This window comes from Microtus oregoni, unplaced genomic scaffold, assembly GCF_018167655.1.
Source record: "Microtus oregoni isolate MIOR12 unplaced genomic scaffold, Mior012 000030F_ref0000283, whole genome shotgun sequence".
In the NCBI taxonomy this organism is placed as follows: domain Eukaryota; kingdom Metazoa; phylum Chordata; class Mammalia; order Rodentia; family Cricetidae; genus Microtus; species Microtus oregoni.
In genome coordinates this window covers 18436392-18454691 of record NW_024543089.1, presented here as the reverse complement: position 1 = coordinate 18454691, position 18300 = coordinate 18436392, and positions in this window count along the sequence as shown.

The following is an 18300-nucleotide window of genomic DNA, read 5'->3' as shown; positions in this document are numbered from 1 at the left end:
ATTTATTTATTTTAACAAAGACATATTATTTGTTAAACATAGACTTTGAGCCATCTGAAGCCTTATTTAATCTAATGAATTTTTTAAAGTATTTTGGATTTCAGAAATGTGGAAAAAAGCAAGAAGTGATATTTAATTTCTTCTAATTTTATTTGTTTTATTTATTATTAACCACCTTCTAGTACTTCCATTCAGTTTTATAACAATTCTAGCATGTTTACTTTCATGAAATTTATATTGAGTAGAGTTTAAAATTATATTGAGTAGAGTTTAAAAATATAATATAATATAATATAATATACTCAACCTGTAAATATCTACATATTTCAAGTAGAATTGTCTGGCGATTTCATCATCAACTTTTAAAACCAGATTGAATATGGAGATATATAAAAATTTTCCAGAAAGAAAATAAAATATCAGTAATAGAGAAAATCTGTTTAGTTTAACAATATATTAAAATGTGGTTATTAGTAATTTATTAACCATTTCTTTTTGTAGAATTAAGAATTGTAATAAAATGTAATTCATGAAGTTTTGAGGAGTGGGTGTTAGATACATGAATTTAGTGCTCTAATCTCTTTAATAAAGACTAGATGCAAAGAGATGCCTAACTGCTCTAAGTGCTGAGAGAGTAAGTGATCATTGAGTGCTAAACCATACATGGGATATGTGTATTGTCCCCTAATCTGCTCAAGGAACACATCAAAGGGAAGTGTAAATCAATGTAAGAGCTAGAAGTTTGAGTAAAATTCTGTGGAAAACCATCTTGCATGCACTGGCACGGCCTTTGCACTCTCAAACTCCCAGCAGATGTAATTACCTCCGTAACTTGCACAAGACTGGGCCAATCAACTTTCTGTCTTAGGATGGGGAGGAACTTGACTGACCCCACAATCCATGAAGAATTTATAGGCCATTAATAGTTGCTGGGGATAGGCTTAAAAGGCTCCAACAATATTTTAGTACCTATAGAAATATAGTGTGCATGAAGAAAATGATATTGAGTGACGTCTCTGAACTATGACTGTCTGGATCCTACACTGCATTTGAAATGACACACTCACCAGAATGCCAGAATGATTCCTGCTGACAGCTAACCGAGGAGGGTTCCCAGACACATGCAGTCGTTACTGGCTGTCAGGGACTTCCTGTCAACCTCATTCATTTTCTCAGAACTCTGCTTCAACTGTTGCTCTTTCCACATAACTGCTTTTACTTCACCTTCCCTTTTGACAGATCACACACCTGTTTTCAGGGTCTGGAAAATTTTTTTGCTCGTTGTTGTACTTTCACAGCTGTCCTACACAGATATTTCTCCTAACATTCAACCCCACCAAATATATACCTTTTGGAAGACTCTGAGGGCCAAGCCTTATGACAGATTACCTAATTACAGGTGATTAACTTTAAACATGTACGCACATGTAAAATACTAAATGGATCCAGGCTGCTGTGTTTTTATTTTTTATTTATATCATAATAGTAACTAAAGAAAAAGAGTTCATGAGTGTGAAAGGGATGGAGGGCTCATCGGAGGCAGAAAAAAGGGAACAAATAATGTAAATATTGCACTCAGAGTGGTTTTGTTCACTGTGCTGCAAATGTCACTGCAGGGAGCTGTGGGGGGGTCGTGGGTGAGCTAGGGTGTCACATCATGGATCCTGTCACTGAAGAATGACCTGTTGTATCAGAATTTTATTCCTCACTTCCTCACTCTGCCCCAGTGACCTCTCCTTTTTTTTTTTTTTTTTTTTTGGCCCTGCTGCTAGGTTCTTCCCCCCAATTCCAGAAGACTTCCACCAAATAGGCGCAGGCCGTACAAGCCAGGAGAACTGTACCCCAACCCAGATTCTGAACCCTGCAACCCTTTCCCAGGTCAACACCATCCCAGCTTGTCCACGACTCTGCTACTGCAGTGCCACTACTTCCAATCCCAGCACAGTTCTGTCTCTGAGGCACAGGTCGCACCAGTCAGAACGGGTAAGTGACCTGCTCACCAATAGAACTTTACCCATCTATGGATTTTGTCCCCTGTGACCCTTCCCCAAGCCATGTTTTCCAAGCTATTCCCTGTCCCCATTGTTGGGCCTTTCTCCCTACCACAAGACTTCCAACAAACAGTCCCAGGTCACACAAACCAGAACAGATGCCTGAACTTCCTGCCAGTGGAACCATATACCTCCTTGTATTGTGCCCCCTGTGACCCTTCTCCAGCTGCATGGGCTCTGCCCCAACCCCAGCCCATTTTCACCTCCAAGGCACAGACTATACCACCTACAACTGTTCTCATCAATCTACAAGCAGCCTCTCCCCAGAACTTAAGCAGACTCCATAGGCCCAAACACTGTCCACACTAGTAAGAAGAACAGTCCCAGCAGCTTTATCAAAGGCTAGCCTAGTCCTTGGTACCTCAGTAGAAGATTCGGTCTTTAATGGAGGACAGGTCATATCTAGGGACCCAACATTAAGACTTTATCTGAGAGTAGACCAAATCAAGATCCAAGGCAATAAAAAACCCTTAAGGAGACACCCTAATCTCCTGAAGACTCACCCTTCACCATAATCCTTGACCACTTAAACCAAAAGACCAGAGAGGAAACAGAAACCAAGGGAAAAAGAAACACCCACTCAACAAACACAAACATATGAATAAACACCTAATCGTCCCAAATCCAGGTGGCTAAACACCAATGTCAGAACACAATATCAGAAAGGGCAATATTGCACCACCAGAGCCCAAATTTCCTACAACAAGACATGAACATTCCAATGCACAAGAAAATAACCTTAAAATTCATTTTATGAAGATGATAGAGGGTTTAAGAGAAAATAAAAACATCCCTTAAAGAAATGAAGGAAAAGACAAACAAAGCATTAGCGAAACCAGTAAATCTCTTAAAAATGTCAAGAAAACTAAGAAAAAAACAAACATTTGATGGGAACAAATACAACTGTTCAGACCTGAAAATAAAAATAGAAGCAATAAAGAAAATACAAATGAGGGAACAATAGAATGGAAAAACTGGGTAATCAAACAGGAACTACAGATGTAGGTATCACCAAAAAAATGCAAGAGATGGAAAAGAGAATTTCAGGAACTGGTGAAATGAGAGGAAAGAGGTTCATTGGACAAAGAAAAATTTAAATCTAAAATATTACTAACTCAAAAAAAATCCAAGAATTATGGAACATCATGAAAACACCAAATCTAAGAAAAATAGGAATAGGAAAAGGTCAGGATAATTCTCAAGGGAAAAAAATATATTCTATGAAACCAAAGAAGAGAAATTTCCCAACATAAAGCAGGGCATACTTATAAAGTTACATAATTTTGTAGAACACCAAATAATCTCGATCAGAAAAATGTCCCATTGCCATATAACTATCAAAACACTAAACATACAAAATAAAGAATATTAAAAGCTGCAAAGAAAAAAGACTGAGTAACATAAAAAGGACAGCCTATAAAGATCCAACTTTTTCAGTGAAGACTCTAAAAGCTAGAAGGGCCTGGACAGACCTCTTGCCGACTCTGAGAGACCATAGGTGCCAGCCCAGACTAATATACCCTGCAAAACTTTCAATCACCATCGATGAAGAAAACAAAATATTTCATGCCAAAGTCAAATTTAATCAACATCTATCCACATACTCATCTCTACAAAAGACACTACAAGGAAAACTCCAATACAAGGTAGTTATTACACCCATGAAAGCACAGGCAATATGTCTTAGTTAGGATCTAATGCTGTGAAAAGATATGACCAGGACAACTCTTAAATAGAAAATATTTAATTGGCGTGGCTTGCATATAGTTTCACAGATTATGTTCATTATCATTATGATAGGGAACATGGTAGTTAGTATGCAGGGAGAGTTGTTGTTGGAGTAGTGCTATATCTTGCAGGAAAAAGGAAGCTGACTGATACACTGGGTGGTATCCTGAGCATAGAAAAACTCAAAGCCTGCCCCCACAGGGACATACTTCCTTAACAATGCCATACTCACACCAACAAAGCCACATCACCTACAGTGTCACTCCCTATGACAATATGGGTGTTAATTACATTCAAAGTACCACCAAGAGCTAATCCCACACCAGAAAAACTGAAATAACACACACACACACACACACACACACACACACCATCACCAACAACAAAATAATAGGAATTAATAATCCCCGGACATTAATATCTCTCAATATAAATGGACTCAATTTGTCAATAAGAAGACACTGGCTAACAGAATGGATATGAGAACAGGATCTACTCTGCAGCATACAAGAAACATATCTCAACACCAAAGAGTAAAGCCATTGCTTCAGAGTAAAGGGGTAGAAAAGATTTCTCGAACAAATAGACCTAAAAAGCAACCTGGTATTGGTAACTTATATCAAACAAAATAGATTTCCAACCAAAATTAACCAAAAGAAATGAAGAAGGACATTTCATATTCATCAAAGGACAAATCGACCAACATGGTATCTCAGATCTCAAATACAAAGGCTTGTAAAGAAAGATTACTAAAATTTAAGCCACATATCAAACTGCACACATCAATAGTGGGAGACTTCAACACCCCAATTTTCCCTGTGGACAGGTCATCCAAGCAGAAACTAAACGGAGAAACAATAGAATGAACAGATATTATGGCACAAATGGATCTAACAGATAAGTATAGAATGTTTCTACCAAACACTAATCACTAAAGACTCCACTCTTTTCATCACTGCATGGAACATTCTCCAAAACTGACCATAGATCCAGTCATAAAACAAGTCTCAACACATACAAAAAAATTGTAATAACCCCATGCATTTTATTACATTGCCATGGATTAAAGTTGGAGTTCAACAAAACACAAAAACTACAAACTGTTAGAAAAGAAACAACTCTCATCTGAATTACCATTGGGCCATGGAAGAAATAAAGCAAGAAATTAAAGACTTCCTAGAACTCACTGAAGATGAATGCAAAACATGCCCCCAAACCAGATGATCATCTCCTTAAATGCTGAAAAAGCCTTTGACAAAATCCACCACTACATCATGCTAAAGTCTCGGAGATATCAGGGATAAAAGGCACATATCTAAACATAATAAAAGCAATAAACATCAAATTAAATGGAGAGAAAGTCAAAGCAATTCCACTAAAATCAGGAACAAGGCAAGGTTGTCTATATATATTCAATATAGTACTCAAATTTCTAGCTAGATCAATATGGTTACAAAAGGAAATCAAAGGGATACAAATTGAAAAATAAGCCAAATTATTACTATTTGCAGGTGGCATGATCATCATACAACAAACTAGGCATAATGATACCTGCTAGTAATTGTAGCACGTGGAAAGCTGAAACAAGAAGAACACAAGTTTGAAGCTAGTTTAGGCTGTAGATATTGGTTCTGTACTAAAATACAGAAAGAGCTAGAGCGATGGCTCAGGCTATAAAACCACTGAGACAGACAACCTGAGTCGTTTTCCCCCAAATTCAGGCTGTGAAAAGAGACTCCCTGAGGCTATCTACTGATTTCCCAAATGAAAGGTGTACCTCCTTTCCCAATAACTAAACACATGCTTTTGTTTGTGTGTTTGTTTTATTGGCCCAGTTATTTTATTTTTTAATAATGAGAGAGAAACAATGGGCTTGGATTTGGGTGGGTGGAGGAGGACCGCAGTATCTAAGAGGATTTGGAGGAGGGGAGAAGTGTGATCAGAATACATTATATGAGAAAAATTTCTCTATAAAAATCATTTATTTATAATTTGCTATTAAAAATTTCAGCTAATCTCTCTAAAATAATTTTGCAATAATTTCATAATGAATTTCATTTTATAAAAGTTACAGAGGATAGAAAAATGAACTGCTTCTATCTCAGGGCTTTCTTTGACTCATTTAAGAACAAATCAAGGAAATTAACATGTGAAGAGCAAGATATTTAATTCTCGGGACTAAAGTATGAAAGCAAACTTGGATCTGAGTCCTGAAACTATCTGTTAATTAACAGTGCGTCCCTTCTTTCATAAGTCTCCTGTTAACTGGTGATACATTCAAATTTAATACTTACAGATATTTTAATCTAGCATTCACCTGACCAAGAAGTAGGATTAGTGTGGTTTTTTTTTCTATGTGCATTTATTTCCTCTTGTTCTCCAAACCGCTGCACCACCCAGTATGAAATTCGTAGTTAATCCATCTAAACCCCTTTCTAGTCTGAAAGACACTTGGCTTGGAGTAATTAATCTTGTGTTGACTGCTAGTCTCATTACTCAAACTGATGGTGCCTTCAGCCCACTAGAAAGCAGGATTGTGCTGAATAGCAGGAAAATGAAGGATTTGCACCAATTTCTTCTTTCCCAGGCCTTTCTAGTCTTATTGACTCTTAATGCTCATCACATTGGCCTCTAAGGCCTTCTGTGCCTTCGAGTCAGTTGGAACCCAATCAAGACATCTGCAGGTGATTGCAATAGTGGTCCCTATCTGTGACTACAGCATCCCTGGTGAGACTGGGAAAAGTAGTGCTTGAAGAAGTAGCAAAAAAAAAAAAAAATACAGTATGCTTCATTTAGTTCTACCCATACTCAGACACTATATTGATCTTCTGTAAGGAGCAAGATCACAGAAAATCCAGCAGATAAAAATGAGCAAAGAAATAAAACATTAGGAAATGGAAGGTGAAACATTCCTGAGAGAGGACTGAGATAAAATCAGCCCAAATTGCTTCCCACAGTTCACGCCATAACATTTCATTTTACACTAATAAAAATAAATAAAAAAAAACAGTTCTGCCTATTATGAATAACGCTACTATGAATGTGGTTGAGCAAATGTCCTTGTAGCAAAATTGAGCATCCTTTCAGTATATGCCTAAGAGTGCTATTTCTGGGTCTTGAGGTAGATTGATTTCTAATTTTCTGAGAAACTGTCATACTGATTTCCAGAGTAGATGTACATGTTTGCACTCATGGTGTGGGAGATCCTTCTGTCTATGTGTTGCTTTAATTGGTTAATGAATAAAGAATCTGGTGTGACCTGATAGGACAGAGTAGAGTTTGGCAAGGAAAACTAAATTGAATTCTGGGAGGAAGAAGGCAGAGTAGAGACGCCATGTAGCCCCACCAGGGACAGACATCAGACTTATCAGACTTTACAGGGTAAGCCACAGCCTCATGGCAATACACAGATAGAAATGGGTTAAATTAAGATGTATGAGTTAGCCTGATACACACTTAAGCAATTGGCCTAACAATATTACAAATAATATGGTTTCTGTGTGATTATTTCGGGGCTGAGTGGTCAGGAACAAACAAGTGGCCTACCTACTACACACTCCCATCTGCAATGGGCAAGTGTTCCTCTTATTCCACATCCTTTTTAGCATATTGCCGTCAGTGTTTTTGATCTTGGCCACTTGGACAAATTTAAGATAGTATTTCAGAGTTGTTTTGATTTGCATTTCTCTGATGGCTAAGGATATCAAACACTTCCTTAAATGTTTTTCAGTCATTTGAGATTCCTCTGTTGAGATTTCTCTGTTTATGTCTGTAAATCTGGAACCAATCTAGATGTCTCTCAAATGAAGATAAGGAAAATGTGGGACATTTACACAATGGAGTACTTACTCAGTAGTAAATAAATGACATCTTGAAATTTGTAGACAAATAGACAGAATTATGAAAAAAGATAACCCATACTGAGTGAGGTAACCCAGATCCAGAAAAACGAATACAATGTACTAACACATAAGTGGCTTTTAGACATAAATCAAAGAATAACCACCCTACAGTCGACAACCCTAGAGAACCTAGACAACAAAGAAGACTCTAAGAAATAAATCCATGGATCCGCCTAAGAAGGAGAAAAGGACAAGTTCTCCTGAGTAAATTGGGAGTGTGAGGACTAGGGGTAAAGGGTGGAAAGAAAGTGGAGAGGCAGGAAGGGGAGTGGGGAAAAATGTGTAGCTCAATGAAAAACAATAAAGTATAAAAAATTTAAAAACAACTTTTTTGAAACAACTCGTGGTTTGGTTTTAAAACAGAACATGAAATTGTACACATTTTTAGATATTTTAATTGAATTTTTATTTTAGTTTTTCATAAAATACATTTGATACATGCTTTCTCCTCCCCCAACCCATCTCTGATCCTCCCCACCCAATAGAATTTCTATGTCATCATCAAATCTTATTTCACAGTTGTAATAGTTGTAAGACACAATCAAAAGAAGGAACAGACACTGTGGTTTGTCAAAGTGCATGTAGTTAGTAACAAAGCTGGGATTTAAACAATTTTGATGTTTTATTTTATGAATTTGAAAAATTTTCAGTTTCTTCTTCATTATTTGGAGAATACCTGTTGAGATGTCGGAGAGGTATTATGTCCTAGAATGCTATATGTGAGATAAGCAAACCAAGGAAATGAAACTTGATAAATTCAGTCCTTTCAAAATAGCTTTGTTTCTAATGTCATAACTGTGTTCATTCCAAAGATTAATTCTCTTTTTAATTAGAATTCTTTTTTATTGATTTTTATTGAGTCCTAAATTTTTCTCTGCTCCTCTCCCTGCCTCTCCCCTCCAAAAATATTAATTCATAATATTCATCCACATTAATTACAATATACTCTACAAACACATTTCTCCTTCCAACTACCTTAGGTTTAGTTTTCTAAATCCAAAGAATACTGCGCTCATCAAATGTGCCACTGAATTCACCTTGGCCAAGTTAGTTACCATTGTCTGTACATATTTCCTCAATATATAGATTGGATAAACCAGTTGTTATGAAAATCATTCCTATAAGATTAAATCACTGTTATATCCATGTAAACTTATAGCCAGAAAGAAATGAAAGCGAGAGCGGAAAGATTTCTAAATGTCATACAAGAGATAGCATCTTCTATACTGCATGGTTTGCATATCACCAATATATGCATAGATAATTGTGGCAATATTTACTAATGTCTTTAAATTTCAGAAATTTAAATGAGATGCCTCAAAAAATACCTGTATTGCTGTTGTCAATAGTAACTGTGATTATTACTATTTTCATGATGCTATGTAAACTCAAGTCCTTGCACATACCAGACAAATACCCTATTGTTGAATTACACCCTCTGACCTATTTTCTTTCCTAAAGAAAACACTCACAATCATATTTGACAATACTACAAATTCTATGATGTATGACCAGATGAGTGGATGAAAATAGGTCCATATCTATAATCCAGTTCCTCTACACTCTGAAAAGTCAATTTCTTGTCTCTAGGGGTTGACACTCAGACTAAGCTTTCCTTGGAATGACTCAAGTCATTCAGACTGGTAAGCCTTTTTCTGTCTAACCCTTAATTTCTTCATTGTTTAAGCAAAGATCAGGACCTCAGTGCTGTATTAAAAAGCTTCCTTTTACACCTGAGAATTCAAATAAATAGATTTTAAGGTGTGCAGAGACCTTAGATGTGGCACTCACAAGTCTCTAATCTGTTAATAAGTTGCTCCATGGCAGCTGCAGCTTGCAGTTGGCTGCCATTTGGAGTAATAGTTTACCTTGATGAGGAGTTCTCTTCAATCATTGGGACACCTCAACTTGCTTACCAGGAACATTCTAAGACAATTTTTTAAAAAGAAAAATAGTACTAAAATATACAAAGTTTGTTTTCTTTCACATCTCTTTGTGAAAATATTATTTTAAGGTCAACCTTAGAACCTTACTCAAATTATCAGTCATGTAGATTCCTGAAGATAAAAGGAAGACAATCATTAAACAACATAAAGACACAATGTCAGATTAGCCTCCCTATTTCAATGTAAAATAATTTAAAATATAATTAATGAATACTAAAAGTTCAAAATTAGCTTTACTCTCATAGGAAGAGTAATGAAATATTTAGTCACTTTAGTTTACTGTAAAACACTTTATATATATATATATATATATATATATATATATATATATATATATATGATCATTTCTTGGGTCTTGTCTAGGTATCCATATTGCTGACTCCAATAAACCATTGATTTCCATATTGTGTCAAATTATGGTTTTCTGTAATGATCTCCATTTGCTATTAAAAGAAGCTTCTTTGATGGGTTATAGCTACACATATGACAGTATAAGGATAAGTTTTAGAGTGCAGTTAGGAAATATGCTGGTCTAGTAATGTGGCAGTAATAAGCTTTCTTCTAATGTCCATCAACACTTGCTACAGATCAATGGCTAGATTTCTAATATTAATCATGGTTTATCTTCTATTGAGTAGGCCTTCAGTCAAATTAGAGAGAGGCTGGTTACCACCAAGACATAGGCACCAGTGTTGAAAATTTAAAAATATTTTGCAACAGTGGCCATTGTTGTAGTTCATTGATTTCATTTCAGATTAGTACTATTGATTTCTTCCATCTCTTGGAAGCTTCATCAAAAAAAGGAGTCTTTCTAGTTAGATTCTGAGTTTTGTGTTCAAAGCATGTAGTGTCTTTAGCAATAAGAATGTACCTTGAGTCTCTTAGAAGCTGCAAGGGCACTGGCTCTCTTACTTTAGGATTCAGTTGAACTACTTCATAACAACTTGAACAGAGGTTTCTCATGTGTGGTACTGGGGGTTTAAAGATAATCTTTAACACTTGTTGAGAGAATTGTCAACCCAAGTGACATAACTTCATCATGTATATGTGTGTGTGTGTGCATTTAGGTAAATATAAACTTTTAATAATAATGTATAAGCTTTAGTTAAGACACATTATTTCTTTGGCAGATATCTATTTAAATAATTTATCTTTATGGCTTCTTTACAGCTTCTCTTTACAGGTAATAAATTCACCTCCATAAATTATTTCTGTGTAGTAATACGGGCGGCGGGGCTGCGTCCCCAGCACCCCAGCCGCCCGCACGGCTAGCTTTACCCTAAATAACAACACACAAACTGTATTCATTTAAACACTGCTTGGCCCTTTAGCTCTAGCCCTTACAGGCTAATTCTCACATCCCGATCAACCCATCTCTAATAATCTGTGAGCACCAGTCTTATCAGGAAAGATTCAGCATCTCTAACCTGGCGGCTTGCTTCATCGCATGCCTCTGCCTGGGAGAGAGGAGCATGGCATCTCTCTGAGGTGTCTGCTCCCGAGAGGAGAGCTGTCGAGTCTGACCTCACTTCCTCTTCCTCCCAGCGTTCTGTTCTGTTTACTCCTCCCACGTATCTTCTAACCAATAAAATGGGCCAAGGCAGTTCCTTTATTAGCCAATGACCTTCCTCCATCATTTCTATTATTACTTAATCTTGAGAAAATAACTTTATTTAACACTCAAGCCAATATTTTTCAGAAATTATCAAACACTTGGTTCTGCTAATAAGAACTATCCTCTTGCATGTCTTACAGTGGTAAGATTAAAGTATGTTTAAATCTTCTATCTAGTGAAGTAGTAAAAAGAAATTTAGAACACTTGACAATCTAACCTAAATTTTATGAAGCTTTCCTGATTAAAATTGTATCTGAAGTGCTTTTTAATAATGTGTATTTCACAGTGTCTTTTTGTCACCTAAAGATATTGTTTTATGAAGTCTGTCATGGGACCAGAGAGTATATTGTGTATATCCAAGCATTCAAATAAACTGTCACATTAACATTAAGTTGGAGAAACTGAAGTATGTAATTCCTTGTTAGTAATGCCACTTGTGTACTTAATAAAGAAACGATATATAGCTTTGTTAACAGCATTCTAAGGTGGAGTGTCACGTCTTCTATTGTCAAGGTAAAAGCACTTATGAATATGTCTGTAGTAATTTCTCATGTTATTAAATGTTGTAAAGAAATTTTTACCATATCAATCATTCTTCATAACCAGCCTAACTATATAACTGAGTCGTGCTGCTCATGACTTTTCTGATGAATACATGATTATTCATATGGTATGTAAAAGTTTTGAATTTTTCTCTTCATAATATACTAGCCACGTAGGTATTTGTTTGCAATCACATTTCTCAAAAAATATCACATTAGAATACTTGGGGAATAAAAATTAGTTTAAAATAAAATTTTTAATCTACTTGTTTTAATTGATGCTAAGGCAGCATTGTATTTCATAATATCTTAAATGTATATTTAGGAAGTTGTCAAATATATCTGTATTTTTCAACAAATGTGCATTTTCCATGTTTTACTTTATTTTTATTGAACAAGTACTTTGTATATTTCTACATCTCTTTCTATCACATTCACACACACATATGTACAAACACACATGCACACACACCACAGAGAGAGACAGAGACAGAAACCACTTTTAGTAAATTTCACTAAGCACATAGCATTTCCTGAAAAAGGAAATAAAACTTATATGTGAAGCTTGCTGACTTTTCAGACAGTGAAATGCAGCTGTGTGATCAGCACTGACAATAAGATGTAAGTTAGTAGGACACATTGCAGGCTTTTCAAGTATTTCTTAGCCAGAGTATCTCTCAAAGGAAATCTCCATTTTAATTTCTTTAACGAGAAGTTAGCAAAATAGTAAAAAAAAATTAAATTTGCCAGATAAATCCAGGTAAGATTTATGAAGAGAATTTTTTAACAACTAAACCAATTACATTATGAATGACCTGACACCCCCTTCTAAAATAATATGGAAGAAAAACTGACATAAAGGGCAAGTTGAACTTGAATAGCAAAAGACCACATATTTCTATTTATTCTCACTGGGAAGAAAACGATGTCAAATGGCCAAATTGCTTTTGAAAAAGTGGCCCATAGGTTAGGTTATAATAAGTGCAGTTTCATTTTTACAATGCCATTCATTTCCTGAGGGTAGTGAAAATAAAGATGATTTTTAGCAAAACTAATAATGCTTAAGGAACAAATCCTTCCTGTTTAAGCTGCTGGGGGATACAGATGGTGTAGTGCAGATAAACACAATTTTAACCTTGTATTTTTCAAGGTTTTATCAGCTATTATACTCATGTATGCTTGGGGGAAGTGCGTTCTCTGGGAGCATAATAACATAGATTTCCCTCCTTAATACCCTCGTCCATCTAATAGAGAAATTAGAGATACCATTAGTCTGGAAAGAGCTGTGCAAAGTGACTCATTTACTGTCTAAAAGCTGATAAAACCTTTTGCCCAGACAGATGATAGGTGTGCCTGTTGTCTGGCTTTCTAAAGAATGACTGATTAAGTGCAAACATTTACTGAGTGCTTTTCTTTTTAAGTTGGATCCCTGCAGAAAGGCCACGCATAAGAATGGATGAACTTGCTGCTTTGGATCATATACAGAGAGTGATCAGGCCCAATATTAGCTACCCTGTGAGGCTTGTTCAGCAGCCAGCTGAAGCCACATAGCAAACTACTTTTACTTAAACATTACAAAATTATATTGTGGAGTTTATCATGTAATGCTACAGTGGATATTTCTGTCATTGAATCTATTGATAGTGGCAATTTGGACATCACTTCTTTAGGAAGAACTCTTCAACGACCTGTAATCTAAGACTTTTCAAAACTGGAAATCATAGGGATAAAACTCTCAAAGTAACTTGTCCATACTGAAAGTCCAGTTCTACAGTCTGAAAACTTAAGAATAGTGGCATCTTTATTTTTTTTCAGGGTCAAACTGTTTATTTTATTTTTTCATTTATTTATTTATTTATTTAAGATTTCTGCCTCCTCCCCGCCACCGCCTCCCATTCCCCCCCCCCTATCAAGTCCCCCTCCCTCATCAGCTCGAAGAGCAATCAGGGTTCCCTGACCTGTGGGAAGGCCAAGGACCACCCACTTCCATCGACGTCTAGTAAGGTGAGCATCCAAACTACCTAGGCTCCCCCAAAGCCAGTAAGTGCAGTAGGATCAAAAACCCATTGCCATATACTACGCTGCGGTAAAAAACAATGACTTCGCGAATTTTGCATGCAAATGGATGGAAATAGAAAACACTATTCTGAGTGAGGTATCCCAGACCCAAAAAGATGAACATGGGATGTACTCACTCATAATTGGTTTCTAACCATAAATAAGGGTCACGGAGTCTACAATTGGTGAACCTAAAGAAGCTAAGTAAGAAGGTGAACCCAAGGAAAAACATATAGTTATCCTCTTGGCTAAGGGAAGTAGACAAAATTGCCGGGGAGAAAATTCGGATCTTCGGGGTGGGGTGGGATGGGGGTAAGGGGAGATGGGGAGAGAAAAGGGAGAAGGGGAGAATGGGGGGGCCTTGGGGAAACAGGAGGATTGGGATAAAGGAAGGTGGGACAGGGGAGCACGGAACCACAATTCTTAGTTAAGGGAGCCACTTTAGGGTTGGCAAGAGACCTGACCCTAGAGGGGCTTCCAGGTGCCCAAGCCGAGGTCCCCAGTTAGTTCCTTGGGCAGCTGAGGATAGGGAACCTGAAATGACCCTATCCTAGAGCAATAATGACGAATATCTTGGATATCATCATAGAACCTTCATCTGGTGATGGATGGAGATAGAGACAGAGACCCACACTGGAGCACTGGACTGAGCTCCCAAGGTCCAAATGAGGAGCAGAAGGAGGGAGCACATGAGCAAAATAGTCGGGACCACAAGGGGTGCACCCACCCACTGAGACAGTGGAGCTGACCTACTGGGAGCTCACCAAGGCCAGCTGGACTGTGACTGAAAAAGCATGGGATAAAACTGGACTCTCTGAGCATGGCGAATAATGAGGGCTGATGAGACGCAAAGGACAATGGCACGGGGTTTTGATCCTGCTTAATGTGCTGGCTTGTGGGAGCCTAGCCAATTTGGATGTTCACCTTCCTAGATATGGATGGAGGGGGGAGGACCTAGGAATTACCACAGGGCAGAAAACCCTGACTGCTCTTTGTACTGGAGAGGAAGGGGGAAAGGAGTGGGGGGAGGGGGAGAAGGGTGGGAGGAGGGGAAGAAGGGTGGGAGGAGAGGGAAGGAAATGGGAGGCTGGGAGGAGGTGGAAACTTGTTTGTTTGTTTGTTTTTTTCCTTTTCTCAAAAAAAAAAAAACATTGCCATTGTTCTTGAGTTCTCAGTAGTCCTCATTGTCCGCTATGTTCAGCAAGTCTGGTTTTATTCCATGCTTTTTCAGACCCAGGCCAGCTGGCCTTAGTGGGTTCCCGATAGAACATCCCCCTTATCTCAGTGTGTGGGTGCACCCCTCGTGGTCCTGAGTTCCTTGCTCGTGCTCTCTCTCCTTCGACTCCTGATTTGGACCTTGAGATGTCTGTCCGGTGCTCCAATGTGGGTCTCTGTCTCTGTCTCCTTTCATCGCCTGATGAAGGACAACCTAGATGCCCTTCAATGGAAGAATGGATGAAGAAAGTATGGAATATATACATATTAGAGTACTACTCAGCAGTAAAAAACAAGGACTTCTTGAATTTTGCATACAAATTGATGGAAATAGAAAACACTGTCCTGAGTGAGGTAAGCCAGACCCAAAAAGAGGAACATGGGATGTACTCACTCATATTTGGTTTCTAGCCATAAATAAAGGACATTGAGCCTATAATTTGTGATCCTAGAGAAGCTAAATAAGAAGGTGAATCCAAACACAAATATATTGGCATCATTATTTTTATCCCCAGTAGGTTTCTTCTTGTACCCCAAGTGTCCATGTCCTTTTTCACATTCTTTCAGGACTTTGAACCTCTTTGAATTACAGTTTTATTTCTTTTTAGCTGAGTCTTATTTTTAGAGTTGTATAAAGAAATAGTATGTTTAAAATGACACATGTGGTTCATTCCACCAAGATATATTTCAAAATTTCAGACATGCATTGGTTATCATCTGGCTCTACCTGGTGCTTCTTTAATACCAAGAGGCAAACTATTTAGGTCTGGCCAAAATAATCACCATATAAGTCCTGCATATTTATGGTTAATGTATTGATCTAAGTGGTGTGAACTCAGATAAGCATTGGTACGAAAATATCCTCTGAAAAATACTTTTGTTGACTTTCCAACCATGAGTGAGAATATAAATGTTTCAGGTACCCACAGCATTATAGGAAGACTTATGGGATGGTATTTGCAAACGCATTGGGATTTGAATTCCAAAGCTGATTCTAATATTTAATATGCTTATACCTTAGACATTTTATTATTGTTAAATAAAAGTGATGAAAATTAATAAATGTGTTCATGAGAATTCGGATACAAAGATGAAAACAACCTTTATATTATACGCCATGTTTCATTCTCAAAATTCATCAGAAATGCTGGAGATGTTGTCAGCCTCAGCCACTTTTCTTCCAGAGGCTCCAAATTCATTTCCCCACCTATGTTCAGTGACTTCCTGTAAATGTAACTTTACCTCCAGGGAATTCATCAGATTCTGGCCTTACCAGGACTGTGGATATGCCAATGCACATATATTAACTCTCATGCATCCTCTGGTCAACAGTCATGATGCTGTTGTTTTGTACTGTTTTAGGGTTTTGGTAATCATGTGTCATCAAATTAATTCCCATGCTCCAAATGCAAGGAGATGATGATGATAAAATCTCTTATTAAAAAGACAGAAACAAATACATAAAAAGAATGAAGGATCATACTAAAAATGCCATTGCCGTGTAGCATTTATTCTGACAGCTACAGTGAGCTATTAGTATAGAATATTGTTGTTCTTGTTGTTGTTACTTAGTGTTAAAAACATATATTCTTGAAGAATCACATTAGGATTCCTTTTCTATAGTGTTTCAAAATGCTTTTACTTAGTCAACTAGATAATCTGTCTTGTTTCAGTTTTAATATTTTTAGCACTCACAAACTATACATGATAATTGGCTTCATTCTGCTATTTCTTACATCTAGATAATGCATTTTGGTACCCTCCCTTGTTCATTTTCCAGTCTAGACCATTTCCTTCCTTTTTACACCAAGAACTGTTTTTGTGTCCTTTAAGGTTTGTTCCCTTGTGCCTGTGCGTGCCCTGATGATTTTATTACGATTTACCAGAATAGCATTGGTAATAGTTTGTTTAGTGGTTTAGTGGAGGCTATGCACCTAACAAGAAAATGTCTCTGCATGTTCCCCATGAATGGTGTGTGAGTCCTCAAAGAGGGTTCAAGACACAGGAAGTTCTTCTCTTTTCGTGATAGGCTGATATGAGCCCAACCTTGTGGAACATTCCTTCAGGTAGCAGGTAATCAATGTTGCTGTGACTTTAAGAAAATAAAAGACAAGTCATGTCCAGAAGGAAGTCATCATTCCATGTTTTCTCTGCTTCTCTCACATCCTTCCACCCCTTCTTCCACGATGATTCCCACATCTTAAAGAGGGTGACGTCGATGTCACAAATATGGCTATGCATTCAACAGTCATTTATTCACCACTCTCAGCAACTGTGAGTCATTCATTACCCTAATGGCTGACCACTGAACCTAAAAGAAGCTCTGTGACAAAAGTAGGCAACACCACTTTCTGTGTACAGAAACACAACCATTTAGAAAGCAACTGAATGGGAACATCACGCCCATTTAACAAAACAACCCCAGTGTCTTTCACTACCCATGTACTTAAAGACGTTTATGAATTAACTCTTCTTTCTTATTGAATTTACATCAAAATCTCCCAAGAAATAACTGGTTAAGCTTATAACAGACTTGCAACTGTTACATTAGTAGGTTTTCCCTGCCTGACTGTTGGTATTGTTGCATACAGAGTTCATTGCTAAGCAAGCTGTTGATGACAATTTTCCTCCAGCATCCGGCACAGCACCTGTCAGTACTGTGAGGACTAGCTATCATAATAAAAAAAAAATATAGCCCAAGTCTATCCTAATTTCTCTATGTCCTATTTCAAGGTCTGTTTTCTCTTCAGCAGTGGGGAGTTAACCTTCTGTTTGTGGTGCACAACCAAAAGTACTTGTGGTAGATAGTTCTTTATTAACTTGACACAAACTGGAGTCATCTGGGAAGAGGTAACCTTAGTTGAGAGAACCTTTCATAATATTGGACTGTGGGAAAGTCTGTATTTTCTTGTTTTAATAAGTGATGCGAGAGGGTGCAGTCCACTATAAATAGTGCCAAATTGATTAGTTGGCTGTTAGCTGTCTTAGGAAGATGATAAAAAATAATATTGAGCAAGGCAGTCAGAAACATTCCTCCATGGTTTCTGCTTCTGATTGTGCCTTCAGGTACCTACTTAGAACTGCTTTCTTGACTTCCCTTTATGGTGGGCTGTGATCCAAATATGTAAACAAGAAACACTGTTTCTTCCTCAAGTTGATTTTGGTTAGTGTTTTCTCACAGCAATGGAAAGCAACAACAAGTTGTAATTGTATATGTTGCTCCTTGTTTATCCTCTGTGGTGT